The 21,862-nt window shown below is 39.4% G+C and overlaps 1 protein-coding gene across 1 annotated transcript in view; it reads left to right on the top strand.

The window, feature by feature from the left end:
- LOC145500342 (glutamate receptor ionotropic, kainate 2-like) overlaps positions 1-21,862 on the top strand; it is a 230,248-nt gene that overhangs the window by 151,963 nt on the left and 56,423 nt on the right. The gene's annotated exons all lie outside the window — the stretch shown is intronic.

Raw genomic sequence — 21,862 nt, 5'->3', positions numbered from 1 at the left:
GAAATAAAGAGGAAATCAAAATAACCGAGACCGTTCGAATTAGCCGGGTCCAACTGTATCTTTGTAAATAAGAATTTTTGCTTTCAGCAGGTTAGATATCATGCCGTGATGCATGTGTAAATACTGCTATTTGAAGAGACAAGTATTTTAATTTTGAAAATATCCTTTGGTACCATTCCTAACAATCTATGTACAGTATACCATCCCCAGGGAAATCGTTTTGAAAAAAAATTAATTTTGTGGAAGTGAATTTGATACTTGATACTTTTATTTTCTGCTTCTCCCAAAGGAGGGGGCTAACTGACCACCCAATCCACCACGCCTAAATTTGCCCCTGTAGTGGTACAAAGAAAGGAAACTCAAACAGGCCCAGCAGACAAGTAGGAATTCTACAAAAAAAAAAAAAAAAAAAGGATGGAGAGAGAGATTCATCAGGGCCTTAGTTTGTGGCTTTCATTGTTTAAAAAATTTGTCTGGTTTGTCTCATATTTGTACTTTGGCTAAATATGGCTTCAATTTCAAACAGCATTTGTCCTGCATTTATCAGGGACAAATATGAAAACATATTTGTCCCACATTTGTTGTCTTCACAACCAGGACAAATATAACATCACATTTGTCTCATATTTGTCTTAAAGCAAAATATGATCAAATCCATTATTTCATCCAGTGCAAAAATGTATGAATTCCTTCATCGATCCAAATTTTGCTCGTTAGAGGCTAAGAATGGTCATTTGGACAGAATTATGGAGAAAAAAGGTTTGGAGAGAATTTGTGCTTTTCTTTAATAAGCCATCTGTGTAAGCAGTGGTTCCAGAGTTGGTCATAAAATGAACTCCTCCTCGGGTGACCTATCATATGAAGTGCAGCCTCAAGAGCAGATATGTGAACAGCGTTTTTAGCCTTAACTTGGGATGTGCTAACCTTAATGAATAACGAGGCAAGCGAACAATGATTGGTTTGTTGTGTACTCAGTACAAAGGAATGCCTGGAAGGTGAAAACTGAAATGCATTTTTCAACTCAGTAGATATCTATAATTTATCAGATGAGCCAATAAATGCCCCGAATGAAGTGGTCAAACGGACAAAATCTTTCACACCTGTCAGGTAAGAAACTTCGACATAAGCGAACAGAGCCTGCCGTCATCAATGAAGTTTGGTGTGATCTTCTGCTTTACCGTTTGGATGGTTTGTGCTGCTGATGATACTGAAGTCTCCAGTAAGTTGTTGATTCTAATTTTATTATGACAAGATTTAGAGATTCAATCTCCTTAAGTTAAAATCTCTCCGCCTTTGCACCCCTTTGTGGCATTGAAATAATTTCATGTATTTGTGATAAGCTAGACCTGAAATTTAACGATGATCATATTCGAAAATTACGACTATTATCAAAATCGAAAGAGAAGTAAATTCTGACTCCGACCGTATAGCTGCAAACGCTTCTGATCGATCGCACAACTAGGCTAGTTGGAAGAGATAAGTTCTCGGTACATTTTCTGTGGATCGCTTGCTGGCTGTAAAATTTTGATTTTAAAGCAGAAAAAAGCAGGAAAAAAATGTAAAATAGCGGCTTTTAGAAGTCTGCGGAAGAAATTCCACTAACGCACTCCGCTTGTTTGAGCTCAATATAATCAACTTATCGTTAACATCTTTACTTTGCCATCAGGCCGATCATCGCTTGTAAATTGTAAAAGTCTTGGATATTGCTGCAACAGCGAATAACGCCTCTGGAGGGTGTTTCCACACTCTTTTTCGAATGTGTATTGGCAAAAGATTATCAAGGTGAGAGAGTGAATCCCCCATATAGGCCTTATACTCAAAGTAATCCCTCTTTCGTTATTTCTGGATATAGTACCCAGTTCTTCCGAGGTTGTTACTCGCGCGATTCGTGGACAGCCAGAGCGTAATAAGGGATTGCTCCCCCGCGAGGTCTACTCAGATGACAGTATCTTCTACGATAGTTGCTTCATGGTTAGATTTTAGTTTAAAACTTTAGACGAGTGACGTTAATGGCTGATAAAATTTGATTTAACTATAGCACCGAAATATTTAACAATTATTCGCCAAAGGCGAAGTGAACATTGGTGAATATTCACCGAGACGTAGTCGAGGTAAATATTCACCAATGTTCACTGAGCCTGAGGCGAATAATTGTTTTAGTATAATTTTCAGAGGTGAATATCAAGGACTACAAAATAACGGATTAAAACATAAAAACACAGACGCAATTGATCGTTTGCATACGCGTACGCAGCCGTAGTATTAATAATAAGCTTACATGAACATCGATTGTTAATCAATTTACTCATCGAGTTCCGCAATAAAACAAACGAGCGAAACACTACGGAAAATAAATTCATCCGGTATCTTTGTTTTATCGTTGTTGACTTTATTCGCAATTGTCATTATCGCCTAAAAATGAGTAGCTTTAGTTTGAAGAAAAATAAATTTCGGTCAATCGATCTGACCTGCTGGCGATCGAGGCAACCACTGCGTTTACGATTCTTAAAAGCTTTAAATACGAGTTCTTGAAAAGATTTTTGGTCTAAGAGCGACAGCAGTCATTTTGAAAATTCTCCATCCTTTCAAATATCCTGGACCTGGAGTGATGTCTTTCGAATAAATGAAAACTTCATTCAACAACTGTCCGCCATGTTTACCTGCCGAGATGGCAAAGATGGCGAGCTTAGTAGCCAAGCTCCAGTGGGGTAAATATTGCGTCATATCATGAGCTTTTCGACCAATCAGCATGTCCAATTCCTCTATTCACCTCTGGAAATTATACTAACAATGTTTAGCTAAGGAGGATATGTAGCGTATGTTGCATTGAATCTGGTCATAATTTTACTGAGAACTGCGAAGAAATGCGAGCCAAGTCATGTCTTGATGATTGAGTGGCGCAATTCATAGCATCGTAGTTAGCAACAAAAGTTTAGTCGAAATTATGAAAAAAGCAAGTTATAAGACATTATAATTTTTTAAGCCTTAAATAATTATAATGTCTTATCGGAATTCACGTACGCCAATTCCCTATCCACACCATTCCAACATCCATGCCATTCCTTATTTTTGGTGGGGATCATTTGAGGTCCAATATGGGGAATATTTCCGTTCCGGGATCATTTGCGGTCCAATTTGGGGATCATTTGCGGTCCGGGATCATTTGCGGTCCTGGGATCATCTGCGGTCCGGGATCATTTGCGGGTCCGGGATCATTTGCGGTCCGGGTTCATTTGCGGTCCAATTTGGGGATCATTTGCGCTCCCGGATCATTTGCGGTCCTGGGATAATTGATGTCCGGGATCATTTGCGGTTCTGGGATCATTTGCGGTCCGGATAATTAGCGGTCCTAGGATCATTTGCGGACCCGTACAGATCAGCTTGCTGGAAAGAAACAAGAGAAGATGGAACGAGCGAGTTATCCTGCGAGTGTAGAGAGGAATTTGTTGGAAGATACTGTCAGCACCTTAAGACTAGCGTATTTGGATTTCAAGTTGGTCGATGATCTGGATAAACTTCAAGGAACTGTAGAGGTAAAGCCACAGCAAGAAATGAACAAAAAGTAAACAAAACTTGTTTAAATAAACAGCTGAGTGTTTCACTTCAAAAATAGCATCAGCCTGTCATCAATAGCGAAGCGCGCGAATGACGTCATAACTCAGACAAACTCAGACAAACAAAACGGAATGGTACACAAGTCACGGAATAGTAGACGGAAGGAAAATAACGAAGCTCGCGAAGTCTAAAAAAAGAATGCAAATTATTGGAACCCCGCGAGAGTCAGACAACATAAGCGTGTTCTGAGAGAAATAGGAGGGAAATGAACGCCAAATTTTCGTTTTAAAAATTGTTTTAGGAACACTTGCTTACGCGCTTGAAAAAGCGTCAAATCTTCCACATTCGTCGCCTGCTTTGAGCCGACACATTTTGACCAAAGGGCACGCCACGCGCAGGTCACAATAAGGAGTTTAAAGGAAATCTTGGCTGAGAAGCAGTTCAAGTTCCAAAGTATACCAAACGGTTCTCTTTAATTAATCCTGGGGTTTCAAGTTAACATCTCTGTAATTAGTTCGAATACGAAGTGTTTGGTTTTCAGTTTAAATCACCTGGGCTTCGTCATGCTTACTTTATGGTAATTTATGACGTCAGAGCTCTCGTCTACAGAAGATTTCTCGTTGGAACTGTACATATTCATCTGGAATGTGAATTATAGAAGATTAGAAGTACTTTCATACCTCTAGGTTCACACAATGCTGTGTTTAACAAACGTCTAACGGCGCAATGACGTCACAGTTTCCCATCAAACTTTGCAGACATAAACATGGCGGCACGCGGGAAATTTAAAATCTTAAAGTAGCTGAAAGAAAACGCTCAGCGTTCAAAACAGACAAAGAATTATCGACTTCAAATCAGAGAAACAATTTAGCGACAAGCATCAGCCTGTGATTTTGAACAAAACTGTTTTTAACCAAGATTTCCTTTAAGAAAATCTCGACTGTAACAGGAACGTCGCTAAACAAAAGGTTTAATGAGGAGGATGTTTACCTAACAAGTTTTAACTATTGGTTCTAAGAATTACAACCTGTACTACGCCAGATACAAAACAAACCCGCTAAAAAAAAGAAACACCGTTTAGATCTGGCCAGAAAATGTTTCGAAATGTGTTCCTCATCTAATACAGCAACAGGAGACCTCGAGGAAAAGGTATTCTACACAAACTGTTCAAATTGAAACATAATCATAAAAAAATAACAAATTGGGCAAACATAACGACTGACCGACCTAGAATGAGTTAAATAGGCCCTAAGCGTCCCGTGATGCTCAGCGAGCCTCTCCATCGTGCCGTTAGAGCATTAATTTCTGTCTAATTCGTCCCTTATTAATCGTTAGAAGTTACATTTTCCCGGAGAAGGCTTCAGTTCGGACATGATTTTTACCACAATTCTGCACCTCAGTGCATGATTTATATAGCAAACGAAATCCCAAGGCAAAAAGTCTGAACGCACCTAAATTCCTTGACGTTAGATAAATTTGTCAAGAACTCCTTGAGATAAGACATTAATTTAGTAGGGATAGTAAGACTTAGTGCAGAGCAAAACTCTCTGATATCGCGATAAGTAACGATGCCGAGCTGTACCGTTGCTCAATTTTAAATATCATCATGATATTGTATCCGAATTAACATTCACTACAGGATGCTCTTTACAAACTTCTCATTTTCCTTAAACTTTCGTCGAGAGTAAAATAACCCCGCGTGGATTTGAACAAGCGGGAACGCAAGACATGGTTGATGGGTGTCCAGTCTCACTGACAAAGAAAAACAGTAACGTCTTTGGAGAGGATATAAGTGGTATTGGACGATTTCAAACGTCGGGGATTCCTGAGGTGGGGGCAGTTTCTTGTAAAGTCTTATAACAAGGTGGACTCAAAACCATGGACAGGCCCTTTGCGATTTAATCAGTCACCACCTGCAGCCAGACTCACGTTTCGAACGGTCGGTAGGTAATCGGTGTTGCGTAACATAGCTCGGGTTGACCGTAGGCTTTGTATGGGATTTGTTTTGCATCATGTCGTCTTAAAATTTAGCAAATAAACAATTGAAATAAAATTACTTTTGCCATTGGCTGTCTCCTTCGTCTTTCGTCTTGGAGTGGCCCTTTAGGCAATTTCGTCGATCCTGTTCTTTCCTTCCTGAGACGGAGTGATAAAAAATCTTTGAAAAAGAAATATGCTACGAGAAATGTATTGAAAGACAGTTTTTTTTTTCACAGAATATCTGCTACTTGTAATCTTCTTCCAGCAGAAACTCTTAGTGGTACGAATGTAACTATGTTTCATGCTAGAGCTAAGAGGTTTTTCATCGAATTGTCAGTACTCTTATTCCAGGTTTATATAGTTTTACTTTTTACACTTTTAATATAATATTTCTTTTGCTCCATATATATGGTCTCGGTTACCCGAGACAACGCTCCCCCAAGTCACCCTAGCCGAGGTAACTTTTCACTTATTTCTTTGTAAAACTCAACCAGCCGTTAACAAGAGGACCGCGAACCCGTCTCGGGGGCTCGACGAGACAACTCGGGTGGGCGAGTTGTCTCGCCTCGGCAGGTAGGGTAACCCTGGCAGGCGGGACAACTTTTCTTCATAAAAAACAATTTGGCCCGCCTAACCGAGACAATTCTCGGGGTGGCGAGTGTCACGAATTGTCTAGATTTAGGATTTAGAGCAGAAATTCGTATCAAAGAAGTGAAAATTAACTCCGCAAAACCCACTTTGATCGGATGACTGAGGAAAACTCAAAGAAAGAGGGATATTTGCACATTTGATTATTCAAGAAGGCTTATGAATAATCATGCAGGGTCAACTTTGACTCGGGCTACAGGGACAACGTTTTCACATATAAAAGCTCGAAAAAGCTGCCTCAGGGGGAAGGTTGTCTTGGGTACCCGAGACCATATAACTGAGGCCTACGATATGTTGTGTATTTCTAAACAATTCAGTGATCTGTTTGTGGCTGTGGCTGTGGCTTTACTCTACAATTTCTTGAGGTTAATCCAGATCATATTCCTCTCTACACTCACAGGATAACTCGCTCGTTCCATCTAACATTCTCCCGTGATCAATACATTTCGATACACTACCTGAATGCAAATTTGCGGGATGTCTGTAAAATACGATTCAAGGGGACTTTTGGCCCTTCTTTCCATGCCAACGAAAGGACTGTTTACAAAACATTCCAAAGTAACACCTCGAATTACAAAGAACAGGAAGGTAGCGGGGAAAAAAAAAAGTTTCCTTCCTTCAGTCCCTTTAATATCATTAAACAAAAAGCATGGTTTGAAAATGTTTTCGCTATTTATTCGAAATCAAACATACAGAAGTTTTTTATTCTTGCATATTCCCCTTGCCATACATCGTAATTTCTGAAATTTGCATCATATTTTAAATAAATAAATAAAACACTTTAATAGCTGACACAATTACTGGTAACCCAGTTGTTTATATTGTGGGCTATATATATATATATATATATATATATATATATATATATATATATATATATATATATATATATATATATATATATTAAACTTTTTTTTAGATTTCTTAGATTTTTTACTGTATATATATATTTTTTTCGCTCGAAGTTGTCCGTCCTCGTTTTCCACAATTGCCTACAAATTTCATTACTCGAGGTTTGGACTACGAATCCTTTTGGATCCTTCTGGCGCGTGGCATCCCTGTTGGCTCGAAGCATCTTAACTTTTTATATATATATATATATATATATATATATATATATATATATATATATATATATATGTATATATATGTATAAAATACTTAGTTAAAAAATGTTAAAATATTGAAGAAGTTAAAATATAATACAGCATGCATGTTATTTTCTATAACAGTTCTGGTTCGTACAAAATCCATATTACCTTAACCCTTTGAATACCAAACTTTCGCCAAAAAATACCGTTTTTAACCATTTAGTCAGGTTTTTTAGCTGCCATGACGCTACAAGTGGTACAAAGAGCACGACCAGTAATTACGCATATATGCGTAGTTGGTATTCAAAGGGTTAAAAACACATTCAACCAAACTTCAATCTTTTTCCAAATACTGGTGCAATTTCCACATCGATCAGAGTTAGGAAAGGTTGGTAAAACGCCAATTGAAAACGTTAGGTATGGTCCAGAGAAAACTGTATCGAACCACTTAAATACACCATTTGCTAATGCTAACTCCAGTCCCTAGTGGGGGCAAAATTTGATCTATTTAATGAATTACTGTGGCCATTGTTGGCCGAGTGATCACCTCTTGCCCGCACAAGGGAATGGAACAAGGAAATATTTGTATTAGCACAATGGCCTATTATGGGTCACACTACCAAAACAGTTTTCTAAAGTGAGTTATACTCTAATCACCCTGAAACGATTATAAAATATTTTGTAACTAATCTTAATAAACACAAACACAGCATCAGGGGCGGGCATCTCGTTTATCGATGCAGGATACAGCGAGCGTTACATCATCATAAAGAAAATACAGCAGTGAATAAACAGAAAATTAAAAAGCAAAGTTGAAAGAGATGCCTTCGAGTGGCTCTTGCATAACTTACAAATTCTTAAATAGCCTACTAGCCCCTTAGGGATTCACGCCTAAAATACTTCTACGGTTAACACGAACCATACATAGTGAACATACTCCAGTGTAATTAGCGAAACGTTACAAAATATATTTATACTCTAATCACCCCGAAACGATTATAAAATATTTTGTAACTAATCTTAATAAACACAAACACAGCATCAGGGGCGGGCATCTCGTTTATTGATGACCGCTTTCGAAAATAAAGAAAGAGAACAAAGGAATCTAAGTGTGCAAACTTCAAGAAACTGAGAGTAAAGATTCTAACTTATCGTAATATAGCCGTAGCTAGCCGTCCTCGGCTCGATCAGTCTCCCATCTGCCGTGACATAAAGAGTGTAGATTACTGATGCCTGCTCCTTAGCGGCCCCTGTTCTTAAGCTATGTAGATCAAACAAGTGTATAAGATATCCTAGTTCCGCAAACGCATGCCAAGTCTAAAACTTTATTTTACTACGAATTTTTTTGAGAACAAAATATGCTCTATCTTTGAAGAAAATAAATTCATAAAATTAAAACTAAAAATTACATATAATAAACATCTGTTTTGCTCTCACATGTATAAATTCTGACAAATGCATCGCAAAAACTAACGTCACAACAACGAAGGCTAGCTAACTCGTTGACGCGGAGAAAAGCCGATTAGGCAGTCACGCAAATTGCAGCTAAGCGATGATTAGAGGGATTAGCCTTGGGGTGCGCAAACCTATTATATATCCTCAAAATCATCTCGGGAGTAACAGCGCCCCCCTTTTTATGGAAACAGGTTTTGCAAGCTCAATTTTTGCCGCCTCGAGAACACTTCTATCACAAGTCAAATCACAAATCGGAAAGCCATACCGATGGTGTGCCCGATTTATGCCATAACAGACAGACTCAAGCGTGGAGTAGAGGGAACTCTGCTGCAGCAAAATACTCCAAATAAGGAGCAAATGACGTCTCATCAGACCGCAAACAAGCGACTTCCTCAAAGCGCGAAGACCATTCTCTAAATGTTTGAAAGTCACTTGAATAACGCTCTGTTGTTGAAGGGGCCTTTGCTTTAGAGGAACGCAAGGGAAGACCTTCCATTGACTTGCGAAGCCGTCTGGATCTCTTGAGTGGGCAACCTTTGAAGTAAACACACATCCACTTTGTAGACTTGAAAGATAACAAAAGAAATGTGAGAACAATTAGAAAAAACAAAAAAGTAACAACACGCAGATCAGAACATAAGGAAGGCCCAGAGGCCTAAATCTTGCATTCAGCACACTATATACTGGCAGTCCTGCACAAAAACGGCATGGCTCAACGGCCTTAAACAGTGTAATCACCTAAGATCAACACGTGATAAACGGGCAGTCCCGTACAAAAATGATATGGCCCAATGGCCTAAAACAGTGCAATCACCTAAGATCAACACATGATAAACGGGCAGTCCCGCACAAAGATGACATGGCCCAATGGCCTAAAACAGTGCAATCACCTAAGATCAACACATGATAAACGGGCAGTCCCGCACAAAGATGACATGGCCCAACGGCCTAAAACAGCGCAATCGTGGCCGCGCGGCATGACTTCTCCATAGACAGGTTCTACTGGATACTGTACTTTACAGCCCCGACAAGCAACTAAAATTCTCCGAGCCAAAAGGGAACTGTTATTTGCTCCATGGAGATAAACATCTTTACCGTTCTCAACGAAGAGAAAATCAATAACAAAAGATCTGAAACCCTACCTACGATCCACCAAAAAAGGCTAAAAGGGAGCTGAAAGGCCAATAAAGAGTAACCAGTTCTATTGACAAAAACATATGTGGCGGATGACATTTTTAACTAACGAAACAGGTGGCACCAGCCAACAGGTTTCTCCTACCCAACTAAATGCTAGGGAATACTCGAAAAAAAAAAAAAAAACTGGGAAAACTTGAATTTTTTTTTTTTTTTTAACTGGGAAAGTAGTCAATTGAACAGGGACCCCAATAAGACGTTACTTCATGAAAATAGCTATCTTTAACTGACCAGTCATCAATCGACGATCTTGCATAAGTAATCAGCTGAACGAGGTATCAACTCAGCCCTCGATTTTGATATTACTTTCTTGGCGGTATCAAATATATCACCGGCGAGTTGAAGCGAACACAGTTTCATACTACCAGAATCGACGATCAAAGGTACAGCTTGGTTGTCTGTAAACCACTTAACAGAGCACCCTGAAAGAAGATGTGCAAACTTTTCAAAGCAAAACGAACACAGTGGAGTTCTCTCCACGTGGTACTCGATCTGGTATTCGTCTACATAGAATCTCAGTTTTTGCGCGAAAACAGGCATGTTACCAATGGCAATGAAAGCAGCCAATCCAATAGCGCTAACATTCGAGTATACAATACGAGATAGTCTGCGAGCAACGTCCGCAAAACACTGGAATTGAGATAAGAAACATTATTCTTCCAGAACTCTAACTGTATGGAAACTGACAACGGGTTAACCACCGCAGGAGCACACGCGCACTCGACCACTGAACCTGTGGTCAGAAGATCAGAAATAGCCTGCTCGACAAATCACTATACTGGACTGGATGGCTGAGCGATTATTAGAAAACTGAGCTGTGGGTAGAATGTAAATAAAGAGAATCTGATACCCAACAAAAATAGTATCGCGAATAAAGCAAGAAGCACTTATATGATTTCAAAACTCTACATTAACCTTAAGGTTGCCTTTAACTTAAATATAATGCATTCCGTCCTGATAATCAGTCTTTTATTCATTCATTCAGTCATCAGGGCTAATACAATCGTTAACCCTCGGACTAATGCCCCCATCGTGGTACAAGGGGGATGAAACCCCCTCCTTGGGTTTTCGTTCTATTAAGGCACAGAAAATAAATTTACATTCATTAAATAGAAAGCCCTGAGCTTGCTCTATAAAATAATGACATAATTTTTGGCTGTGAAGTAGCATGACGTCATTTGACCCGCCATCTTGGATCCGTCATCTTTGATTTTACTATTTTCTTAAAAAGTCAAAAAATAATCTAGAATGCTTATGAAGCCAGAATGCTTATGAAATGTACAATTTGGTAAAATTCAGCAAAATGATGAACAAAGCTGAGAAAAAAAAAATACACAAGTATGTCGAAAAAGTTGATTTTTGTCCAAACCTATACGAAGTTTGTGGTTGTCATGACAAAGTCAAAAGTAATGGACGCAGTTGACATATCCAAAATTTACGCGAACGATAAATGAACAGCTACAGAAATTTTTCAGCCCCTTAGAGTAAATTGTCTTTCCAAGACTTCTAAAAAACCTTGAATCACATGGTTCAACAAAAATATCAATAAGTTCAACTGGGTCAAAGTCTCCCAATCATTTGATTATGTTGAATAAATTATATGCTCATCTTATCCCATTCTCTTCAATGTAGCTTGGTATTTGTCATAAGTATGCATTTTTTCTGATTGGAGGGGCTGCAGCGGCTCCTCTAAAACGGCTTGGGCAGGAAGATGGATTTGCTCAGAAACTTCTTTGGCCGCAGCTGAAACATTTGTCTGCCAGTTGAGGCTGACGTCCACGAAAGGACTGCATGCGGAAAAAACAAAAAGGCTGATTAGAAGAAAAATAATTGCCAGTGGACAAACCATGAGTAGATGGAGCTTCACTGGATGTAGAGCGGGTAGCTGTAGAGTTGGCCAGCTAGACGCATTTTTCCGCTTTTTCTCCCGGATCTTAGCTAGCGCTCGTCTTTCGGATGATCAGAATCTTTTCTCTTCCTCTGAATCTTCGGCGAGTTCGTCCGACTCGTACTTGCACTGCTGCCCAAACAGCGAGGTTCTTGTCCACGGAACGAAATAACTTGGCTGCTGAAAGGTTTCCTTTTGAGATGGTCTTGATGGTCCCGTCTGTTGCATCAAGCAGAGAGTTGCCAGTAGACTCGTATTGTAATTTAGAGTTAAAAGAACTCGAAGCCTTGGATACCGTTTTTAGCTTCTACAGTTGAGACTGAGTGGCGGCTTGTTTCTCGTCGAGATCGCGTTTGAATGCAGCGAACCTCTGTTCAAACGTAACGTCCAAAAGACGAGGAAACAATGTTCGTGAAGCAGTCTTATGAACAGGATCTCCCTCAGTGAAGGATTGCGCGATCGAAGCGGGAACGCTCGCTCGTTCAGTATCCGACGACATAACAACAAAAGCAAAGTTGAAAGAGATGCCTTCGAGTGGCTCTTGCATAACTTACAAATTCTTAAATAGCCTACTAGCCCCTTCGGGATTCAAGCCTAAAATACTTCTACGGTTAACACGAACCATACATAGTGAACATACTCCAGTGTAATTAGCGAAACGTTACAAAATATATTTGTCTGTCCGTCCTAACTTGAGTTAATAATCTTGATGTGACCACCATTTATGTAATGTTATGTATGAAATAAGTACGGGTTATCGCATGGATGCGAGTGCAATTAAGGATTTACACTACGACTGATTTTTAAAAATTCTCTCAAAATTGCACGAGCCTTTAGACGAGTACAATTTGAAAGAATTTTCACGAGTGGTGTAAATCCTTAATTGCTCGAGCTTTCGTACGATTACTCATGTAATCAAAACTACAACAAAATTCTCGAACGTGATTGGCTATCAGCAGCGCGATTTGAGCATTAATCGGACAGTGTACGCGTCATGCTTGTAATTGGACAGTACGCGTCATTTTGCGCGCGCTGTTGCGGTGTACTTTGTTGAGTAAACTGCTGTGTTTTTCAGCATTCATAACGACGCTTAATCGTTCAGCGCTCAATCGATGGTTTGCTCGTTTCTCGAATTTTGTCATAGCTTTGATTAATTGGTAACAGGGCTTCGCGTCGTCCAATTCAGTCTGTAATCATACTCGTGATTGACAAATCGGACAACCGCGAAGCGGGAGTCCGATTTTGTCAATCACTCGTATGATTACAGACCGTATTGGACTCCACTCAGTCCTATTACCATTATTAATCGTATCTGTAACAAAATTCTCGATCGTGATTTGTTCTCCACGCGCCTATTTGTCGCGTAACAGGCACGCGATCACGTGGATGTGGGTGGGTTATTGGATACCTGTAATTGGATACCCACGTGATTCGAGCTCCCCCCGTGATTAAGTAAATTCTTGCAGCTGACGCGAAGCGCGGGCAAACGCGTGAGTCATAATTGGTTTTTGTTTTACTTCTGATTGGATGAAAAGGTGGCGTCAATTTTTTTAAGCCAATTGTGTCGCGTAGTAATGCAAAAAGCAATAACTAGGCGACACTTAATGAAACCGCTCAATCGTAAGCAAATGACGGAAATAAGGCCTTGTAATATACTGACTGTATTTTTTTCTGTCGTGTAATATAGCGAATGTAACGTTAGTAGCGTGATGCTAGTAAATAGTGCCTGTACGTAATGTATGGTAAAGTAACGTAACAAATTAAAGAAATAACATCTTACAACTAAGACTACTAATACAGCTGAGCAACAAATCTAGTAATATTCATATTATGGGAAGCGAGAACTCTTGGCTGCCCGCGCTATTTTAAACGGTGTTACAAGAGGTTGTGAAAAAAATTAAGATTAAGGATTGTGAAGATTGTAACGAAATGCATTTGTTTTTCGATTCTAGCGACAATTCAAATGGGAGCATACAACGAGCTCATTTGTAAGAATTCATCATAGCCGTGAAATTACTAAAAAATAACAACAACAACAGACTTTGATTTCTCAAAATTTAAATTTATAAATAAATTACAACTATTTAATGTTTACAATATAACTTTTCAGTTTATAAATATTTAATTTAGAGTATGGGGGTCAAGTAAACTAATCGGTTTTCTAGTTGGCCCCCATATTTACAAAATTAGTTTACTTTCGGTGCTGGTGAGGAACCAGGAGGGAGCAGAGAAAATAATAAAAATAATAGATATAATTAACTACAAACGAACAAAACAAATTACAATTACAGTGAAAAAAGATAAAGGATTAGGAGAAAGCGAGTTGAAGCAGAGCAAATGATAACGGTAACGAGAATTCAGTTATTTTGGACATAAAAGCAACTAATGATAAGCAAATGTAAGTAGTGTAAATATTGAATGCTAAGAGTCGTGTAAATAGCGTAATCTAAGTAATGTAATGTAATGCAATGCAGTGCAACGCAATGCAGTGCAATGCAATGCAGTGCAACGCAATGCAGTGCAATGCAATGCAGTGCAATGCAATACAATGTAATGTAATGCAAGTAGAGTGTTTCCGTTTAAGTATCTTAATGTAGGTAATATAAGTATCCCATTGTAAGTGGTTTAAGTATAACTGCAATGTAAGTAGTGTAAATATTGTGCGGTAAGAGTAGTGTTCAAAATTCAATCTAATAAATACGTTTTAAGTTTCTATTACCAAACGTGTCCATTTTCTTTGTAGGTTCGCCAATACTAATTTCAATAAATTGGTCAAAATATAGAATTCATCGAAGCTTTAACAATTCGAACTTTTGAATTCATAGCAGTACTGAATTATTCAAACTTCTGAATTTAACGAAACCTTGAATTCATGGAAACTCAAATAGGTCTTAACTTTATCGAGCCCTCCACGCCTCGAACTAGTCCTTCGCGTTAATCAAAGCCTTGTGATCCTTGTCATGACCGTCCACGTATTCACTTGTTCCCCGCTTAATCATGAAGCTTTAACTCGCCAGGCTGGGCGCTTAGATCAGACCCCCCTACCCTCTCCCGCCTCTCCTAAGCAGCTACTTTTCAGCACTAACATAGCGTCAAAGGTCATGTCAATGAAGAAGTCCCCAGTATATATGAACTACGATTTGTTGATACGTTGCATGACGGCGCCAGTTTCCGTAGACTCGCAAAAAAGATATCCTGTACAATCTACTGGCGATGATCGGTCAATGGAACGGTAAAGACATAAACGATGGTTGATTTTGTCGAACCGAAACAAGCGAACTGAGTCTGAGAACCATTGGAGAACTCTCACTGGAATTTGTATCGCAGAATTTCAAATGCTATTTTCAAAATTTCCTGCTTAAAGCCAACCAGCAATTCGTCGAAATACTACCGACAACCTATATCTTCCAGTCCCGCAGTATTTGTAAAATAGCCAGCAAAGTTGAGTGATCAATCAAGAAGCGTTACGACCAAATATACTGATGTGTAAATAGGTCGCAACTGTACGCCGCCAACCAACACTTATTTCTCTTGCAATTTAGATAAAAGTCGAAGATTAATCCTGTAGAATTACATGATAACAAAATTGTTACAATCACAGAGTTTTTCGAAGGTCTTGAAATCAGCAGTGCGATAAACATTCTATACAATAGTGTCGAAAATATGACCGCGTAACATTATCTGCGGACCGCTTAGGGAACACATCCTTTTCGCTTATCCGACGAATTTTACTGCAAACTTTGAGAAAAATTTACGTTGGTTATTTGGAGTTACGACTTAAAACGTGTGACAATGTGAAATCGGTAATTGTATGAAATGTTTCCTTCCGCCTTTGCTTCCCACAGCTTCAAAAATACAGTTCCAAACAATTCTACGATTTTCAATCGATCGAAGCCAGTGTTTTGGAGGTCATCAAGTCTCGAAAACTGCAATACTTACGTCGCTCTTATAAACATGAAGCATTCCAGAAAGTAAAACACAAACTGGATTTAATAGAACAACCATACCTTGACAAAATTATATTCTCGCTAAGGACAAATGTAAACGGGCTATTAACACGCGTGGGAGTCTTGTGTTTAGGTGACGAAATAACCATCCAAAGCAGTCCTTGACTTTTCTTTCCTGCTTTTCGTTTGCCTGCTCCTCCACTTCGTATCTAGCTTTCCGTTCCTAATATACAAGCAGCTCGTCCGCAAAGAAGTCTTCCCCGTCGTCGCTTGAAATATTGCAAATTGTTCTCAAAGCTCTAAGTAGTGGGTTCACAGTTGTCGAACGTGCTCGATCGAAGTTTATTTCGGTGTCTTCCGAATCGAAACCTAACTCTGACTCCAGTGACGAAAAAGAAATGATTCTGAAACAAAACTTGGACAATTTAGTCCCAAAATAAATTGGAACGATTAGTTTTGTTTTCCATTTTCTCGAGCAAATACAGAGAGCTGACTGAGGCGCCATTGTGTTTGGTTCCTGGGTAGACGTCATCAGCAACCGCCGCCCCAGACTCCCTGAAACGCGGTCGTGTAACACTTCAGGCGCGACTTTGAAAGGGCATAGAAAATCGATGATTCAACCAAATTCAAACATTTTTTCGCCCAAATGCTTCAAATAACAAGTGGATTCGTTTTAGCGAAAAACAGTTTTTGGGGTTAGGTGTACTTTAATAAGTTGCGGTCATCCTTTTTATATAACAGGTTACCATAGCAACAATACAACTTGTTAAAAAACACTCTTAATTTTAGCTTTATAAGGGCTTATAACTCAAAAACGAACTAACATTAAGGGTGTTTTTAACAGGTTGTATTGTTGCTATGGTAACCTATTGTGGCACGAAATTATTGACACCAACATGTTCACCAATGATAGGGTAGTTGTTTAATACCATGACTGTGGCATCAACCGATTTCGAGTGGTTATAATGACCCATGATGATCTACATCTTAGAAAGTGTTGGAAACTGTTTTGCGCCACCGTAAGTTTTTTTTTTTGAATTTAATTTTAATACACAGTTCAGTGTTGAACTGTTTGAATTCTATGACTGATGGGTCATAAATAATGAGGCTCATAAATAAATAAATAAAGTTTTAAAAGTGAAGAATGATCATCGCAGTAAATTGGAAAGAAGAAGCCTGAAAAAAGATCAGGGCTTCAACGGGATTCGAACCCGTGACCTCCGCGATACCGGTGCGATGCTCTACCAACTGAGCTATGAAGCCACACATTGGGAGCGAGGTCAATTAATTGAGTTCATATCTTCATATCTTCCCGTGAGGAGTGAAATGATGTGAAGTATATATGAAATAATTCATATTCGAACTGCGGTTGTAGATGAAAGTGAAGAATACCAACTGAGCTATGAATTATTTCATATATACTTCACATTAAATAAAGTTTTGTTACTGTGTTTTTCCTTTTTATCATCAGAAGTAGAACAACAGTCAGAACACTAGGGAGCTTAAGCAATCCCGAAGACTACGCCTAGTAAAAAAATGAATTTATATTTTATCTTTGAATTTCGCAATTGTCTAGATCTGTTCAGTGCGCTTATCTGTCTCAGAAGTGCTCAAGCTAAAAATATAATGCCAGCGTTGAATTGCAAATGAAAATACGAAAAATAAGCCGCCGTCCTTCGCGTTCTCCAAAATACCAGAACTTGTTGTTGTTGCTTTGACGTCATTTCACGTTGCTGCTGTGCAGAGGACGGTTGAGAAATGTCCAAAGAGTATTGTTATTCCTCCCAACTAGAATATGTTTTCTGATGGGAGGAGAACGTGTCACGTGCCATGGGTCAAAATTCACTAAGGGCCCGGACGCACTGGGCAAATTTTTGTTTATTTTGCGAAAAAAATCTGTTATCAATTCCCTGAGACAAGTGCGTCCGGTGATTTTTAGATCTACCAAATTTTGTCAAGGCTTACCAAACTTCAAAGACGCCGTTGTCCTGCCTCGGAGCAGGACAAATTTTTGTCAGGCGTGAAATCTGACAGATTTGTCAATTTACACGCCATGATTTGAAGGAAAATGTCAATCAATAAAATTTGATCTCTATTTTTGGTCGGAGTATTTCAGTCCGAAGCCCGCCAAAATTAAATTTATATTTGCGCCGCAATCAACGTAGTCTCCTCCGCAGCCGTTTTTTGGGATGTCACGCAACGCTCCCCCAAAGAAACGGCTGCTCACATCCGAACAACATTCTTTTCCTTTTGTGTTTGTGGTTTGTTTGCGCTCTGTTGAACAGACCAATCACATAATAGTAAAGTGAGAATGACATAAGCTTTCGCGCGAACAGGCCTGCGGTGCGAACACGCGAGGGATTTCTGTCTTTTGTTTCACGCCGCAAGTCGCCAAAATAGGCGGTGTTCGCGGGCTACCATCATGACAGACAAAAAAAAGAAGGTAAATGAAAGTCCTAACTGCAACTGCTTCATGTGCTCATCGCTATGTTCAGCTAATGAGAGAATATATATTTTCGGGAAATGTCAAATTGTAAGCGTCAATCAAGGGCGAAACGCTTCCTACAGATTTAAATCAGGAGGAGAGGGGACAAAGAGCGGCATTCAGAACTCGCTGTCAACAAATCGAGCGAAGCTACTTGATTTTCTGATTCCTTTATTAAGTTAAAATAGATATCTTCCTTCTCGACAATAATTTTTTGAGTTGAAAGCTTCTAATAAGTAGCTTGAACTTTGAAGAGTCTTCAGCTACATAGAAAGCTCGTTCAAGCGTCGCCGGTATTTTTCGGCGTCCCTGAACAAAAGCCGGAAATCTGTACGTTCATTTGTGACGTCTCTCACGACGGGATACAAAGATAAAAAACATTCTTTGATTGGACAAGTTTCAAAGGGCGAATTTGGCGCGAAAACGTTCTTGAAAATGGAACGGAAGCGGTAATTGGCTAATTTCGTGAAAGGAATGTTGTTCGGATGTGAGCAGCCGTTTCTTTGGGGGGAGTGTTGCGTGACATCCCATAAAACGGCTGCGGAGGAGACTACAATCAACGATTCGTACCTCGGTATGCTCCATGACGATCCGTTCGCACAGTACAACTATTACGGTTCCCAAGTCTACGTTAACGTTCCAGCTGCATCTCCAGGACCAAGCTCTGCTCAATTTGTACATCCGTATGTCCACCCGAGTCAGCCGAGTACAAGAACAAGTGCAAATTTCACGACTACACGTAATCAAATTGAAAGCGCGCAAGTGATGGTGTTAATTTCCATGTGATTGACACTTGTGGTTAACAAATATTTTGCTGTGATTCAGTGCGCCCACGCTCGACAAATTAAAAATTTGGCAGAGACAAATTTTGTCGAGATTTTTGGAAGGGCCAAACAAATTTTGTCAGTCCAGTGCGTCCGGACCCTAACTGCCTAGGGCGAACAAAACTCACTAACTCCCTAGGGAAACAACAACTTGAACTTTCGACTCGTACGCGATCAGGTCGTGTACCTTGAAACGGCGGCAAATTTGTGTGCTAGTCGGCCTGATGTCAAAAAGGGCAACGTTTCTCACTAGAGAAGTCATTCATTATTGACGAAAAGGGATTTATAATTCGGCAAAAACCTATCAGATTAACAAAGGGGAAAATTTGAAGATTCTGTGTCTTCAAGCTTTTAATTTTGCGCCAAAAATGGGTCGCCCTAAGAGAAAATACTGGTCGCCCGCGTTCGGCAACTCGCTCTTCGATCGATGTCACTACTCGCAAGGTAGGAAAATAGTTGTGTCATTTACAACAGAATATGCTGTTCCTCGTCAAATGACTCAAATCAATTTCAGAATTCTCGAGTTAAGCATTGGAAGAAGGCTAAGCAACTCATGTATTGTCTTTATTTTTGTTAGACTGTTATCGTGTCGTTTCGGTAGGACAACTCGGCTTGACTGCCGCTCGTTCAAATCATTTTTTCACAGTTCTTTTTCTATTTTTAAGTCTAGAGGTATAACTCGACCCTCAATGTTCCCCGAGGCGAAGCCTCGGGGAACATTGAGGGTCTCGGGGAAACAAAACTCACTGTTTCCCTTAGGGCCAGTCATTAAGTGCTTAATAACGCACGAGAACAGCCACTGTTTTGCTCAATAAGCCTTTTGTCTGGTGGCGTTCTCGTTGCCGTTGCCGTCGTGGTTTGCTTAAGTTCCCTAGGACTATCGTAAGCGGACGGCTCACAGCCTCCTTAACAAAACCCCGAGTGGACTCCTATACAAACTTTATCAGTTCATGCGTTCAGCTATAACTCTATAAGCTCGACGATGGTGGTCTTGCAGTGGAGGATAAAGAAAAGGCCGAACTTATGAATAGTTTTAGTTTAACAATATAGCTAAAATGTGGTAAGAACAAAAAAGTGGCACACGAGCCGTTAGGCGAGTGTGACACTGAAATTTGCGAATTTGCATTATTTCCGAAAAAGAGGACAACCTCGTGAGGTACTGGCCCAAATTTTCGAACGTTTTTTCCTGGAAATTTCCGTTCCATTTGATTTTCATCCCAGAAGTTTCGGTTGAATGGTTCGCTTTTCGGAAATTCAACAATTTCCGGATTTTCTGGAACTTTTCCCCGGAAATTTCCGTACGATTTGTCTCCGTTTCGAAAATTTCGGAATTTTTTGTCGAATGGAAAGGGCCCTATTTGTTTTGTATAATGAGGAAACAAAACCAAAATTGTTAATGATGTCATCTATACGTCTGTCCTCTAATAGATCATAAGCTAGAGACAATCAAAATGCAAGAATTATTCGACTTATTATAGACAACGATCGCGCGCACTGCTCTTAAAAACGAAAATTTTTCTTAATTTTGGGCTTAAAAATACACAAAATTGTATGTTTTGTGCTGTAATCCTTTGGAGTTTAACTCGCCCTCGTTTTCTATAAACGATATAGTCAACGCCTCGTTGACTAGTCGTTCCATTAATCGATCTTTTCGAGCCGTTGCTAAGGGAAATTTATTCTCATATAATCTCATCACTTTTAGTTAGTTCTGAGTTATTTCATGTGTTTTAACTTTTTAATGATCAGTACCACTAGTGATGACATCATCATGCCACGCCCATGGTCATGTGACTAATACAGAAAAAATGCAAAGGCTCCCGGGCAAATTACTTTATCGGGATTTTTTCCATTGATTTAATATTTCAATTTAATTCATCATTACGCTATGCTTCCATTTTGTTTCATTTCTAAAAGGTCAGATTTTGAGAGCATTTCAAAATATTGAAAAGTTCTTAATTTTCTGAAAAAAGCATGATTTCGAAACAGGAATGCATAACTATGTTTTCAACTTTGGCTTTAATCGAAATTCGTCGAAAAAGGCTGGATTTAATGAAAAACCGCATTTCCTTTCGCATTTAAAGAAACCGTAAGTGCGCCCGATATATATTGGAAGTTACCCTATCAGCGCGTGCGCAATTTACACTACCAACGCACTTTGGTAAGTGTTTCGATATCGAACAGATCATAGAAAACTGTTTAAAGTGCTTTAATGGAATCGAGTGTTCCCTAGAATACACTTGAGACAACGCCTTGTTCTATCTAAAAAGGTGTTATATCGATTACAAAATCCCGTGACACTCTTGCGTTACTATGATCTCTAACCTAGTGATACGATCTATCGTTACAGTAAGCAAACAAAGCCACACGGAGTTAGTTTTTCTCTCTCTGTTGCTCTTATTTTTCTGTCTTTCTCTTATTTTGTCTTTGCTTGTACTGTTTTACTTTGCATTTTGTAAAACACAAAGAAAAACATCTAAAATGTAAGCGAATTTGCAAGTTTTTGAGTTGTTATTTTTTTCCGTGCTCAGGCTCATGTAAGTAACCGGAAGTGAAATTTCACCTCCTTAGCAACGCGCGCGAGCGCGCGTATGAATCGGTTAATGGGCCCTTTAATCAACAACAGAGTGTTTCTGTCTCGAAACTATCGGCTGATAGCCTGCAAACAGGCTCCCGGTGAGCCCGAAGGAAGCGAGAACAGGCTCCAAATTCTTCTGTTTCGCGCTCGCCGAGATTCTTTTCCGTCCTCGCAGGGAGCCTGTTCGTCCGGCGGAAATTTGATGTTCATAAAACAAATA

The sequence above is a fragment of the Orbicella franksi genome, chromosome 10 (assembly GCF_964199315.1).
Source record: "Orbicella franksi chromosome 10, jaOrbFran1.1, whole genome shotgun sequence".
Taxonomy (NCBI): Eukaryota; Metazoa; Cnidaria; class Anthozoa; order Scleractinia; family Merulinidae; genus Orbicella; species Orbicella franksi.
The sequence above is the reverse complement of the archived record's forward strand: the minus strand, read 5'-3'. Positions and strand labels throughout refer to the sequence as shown.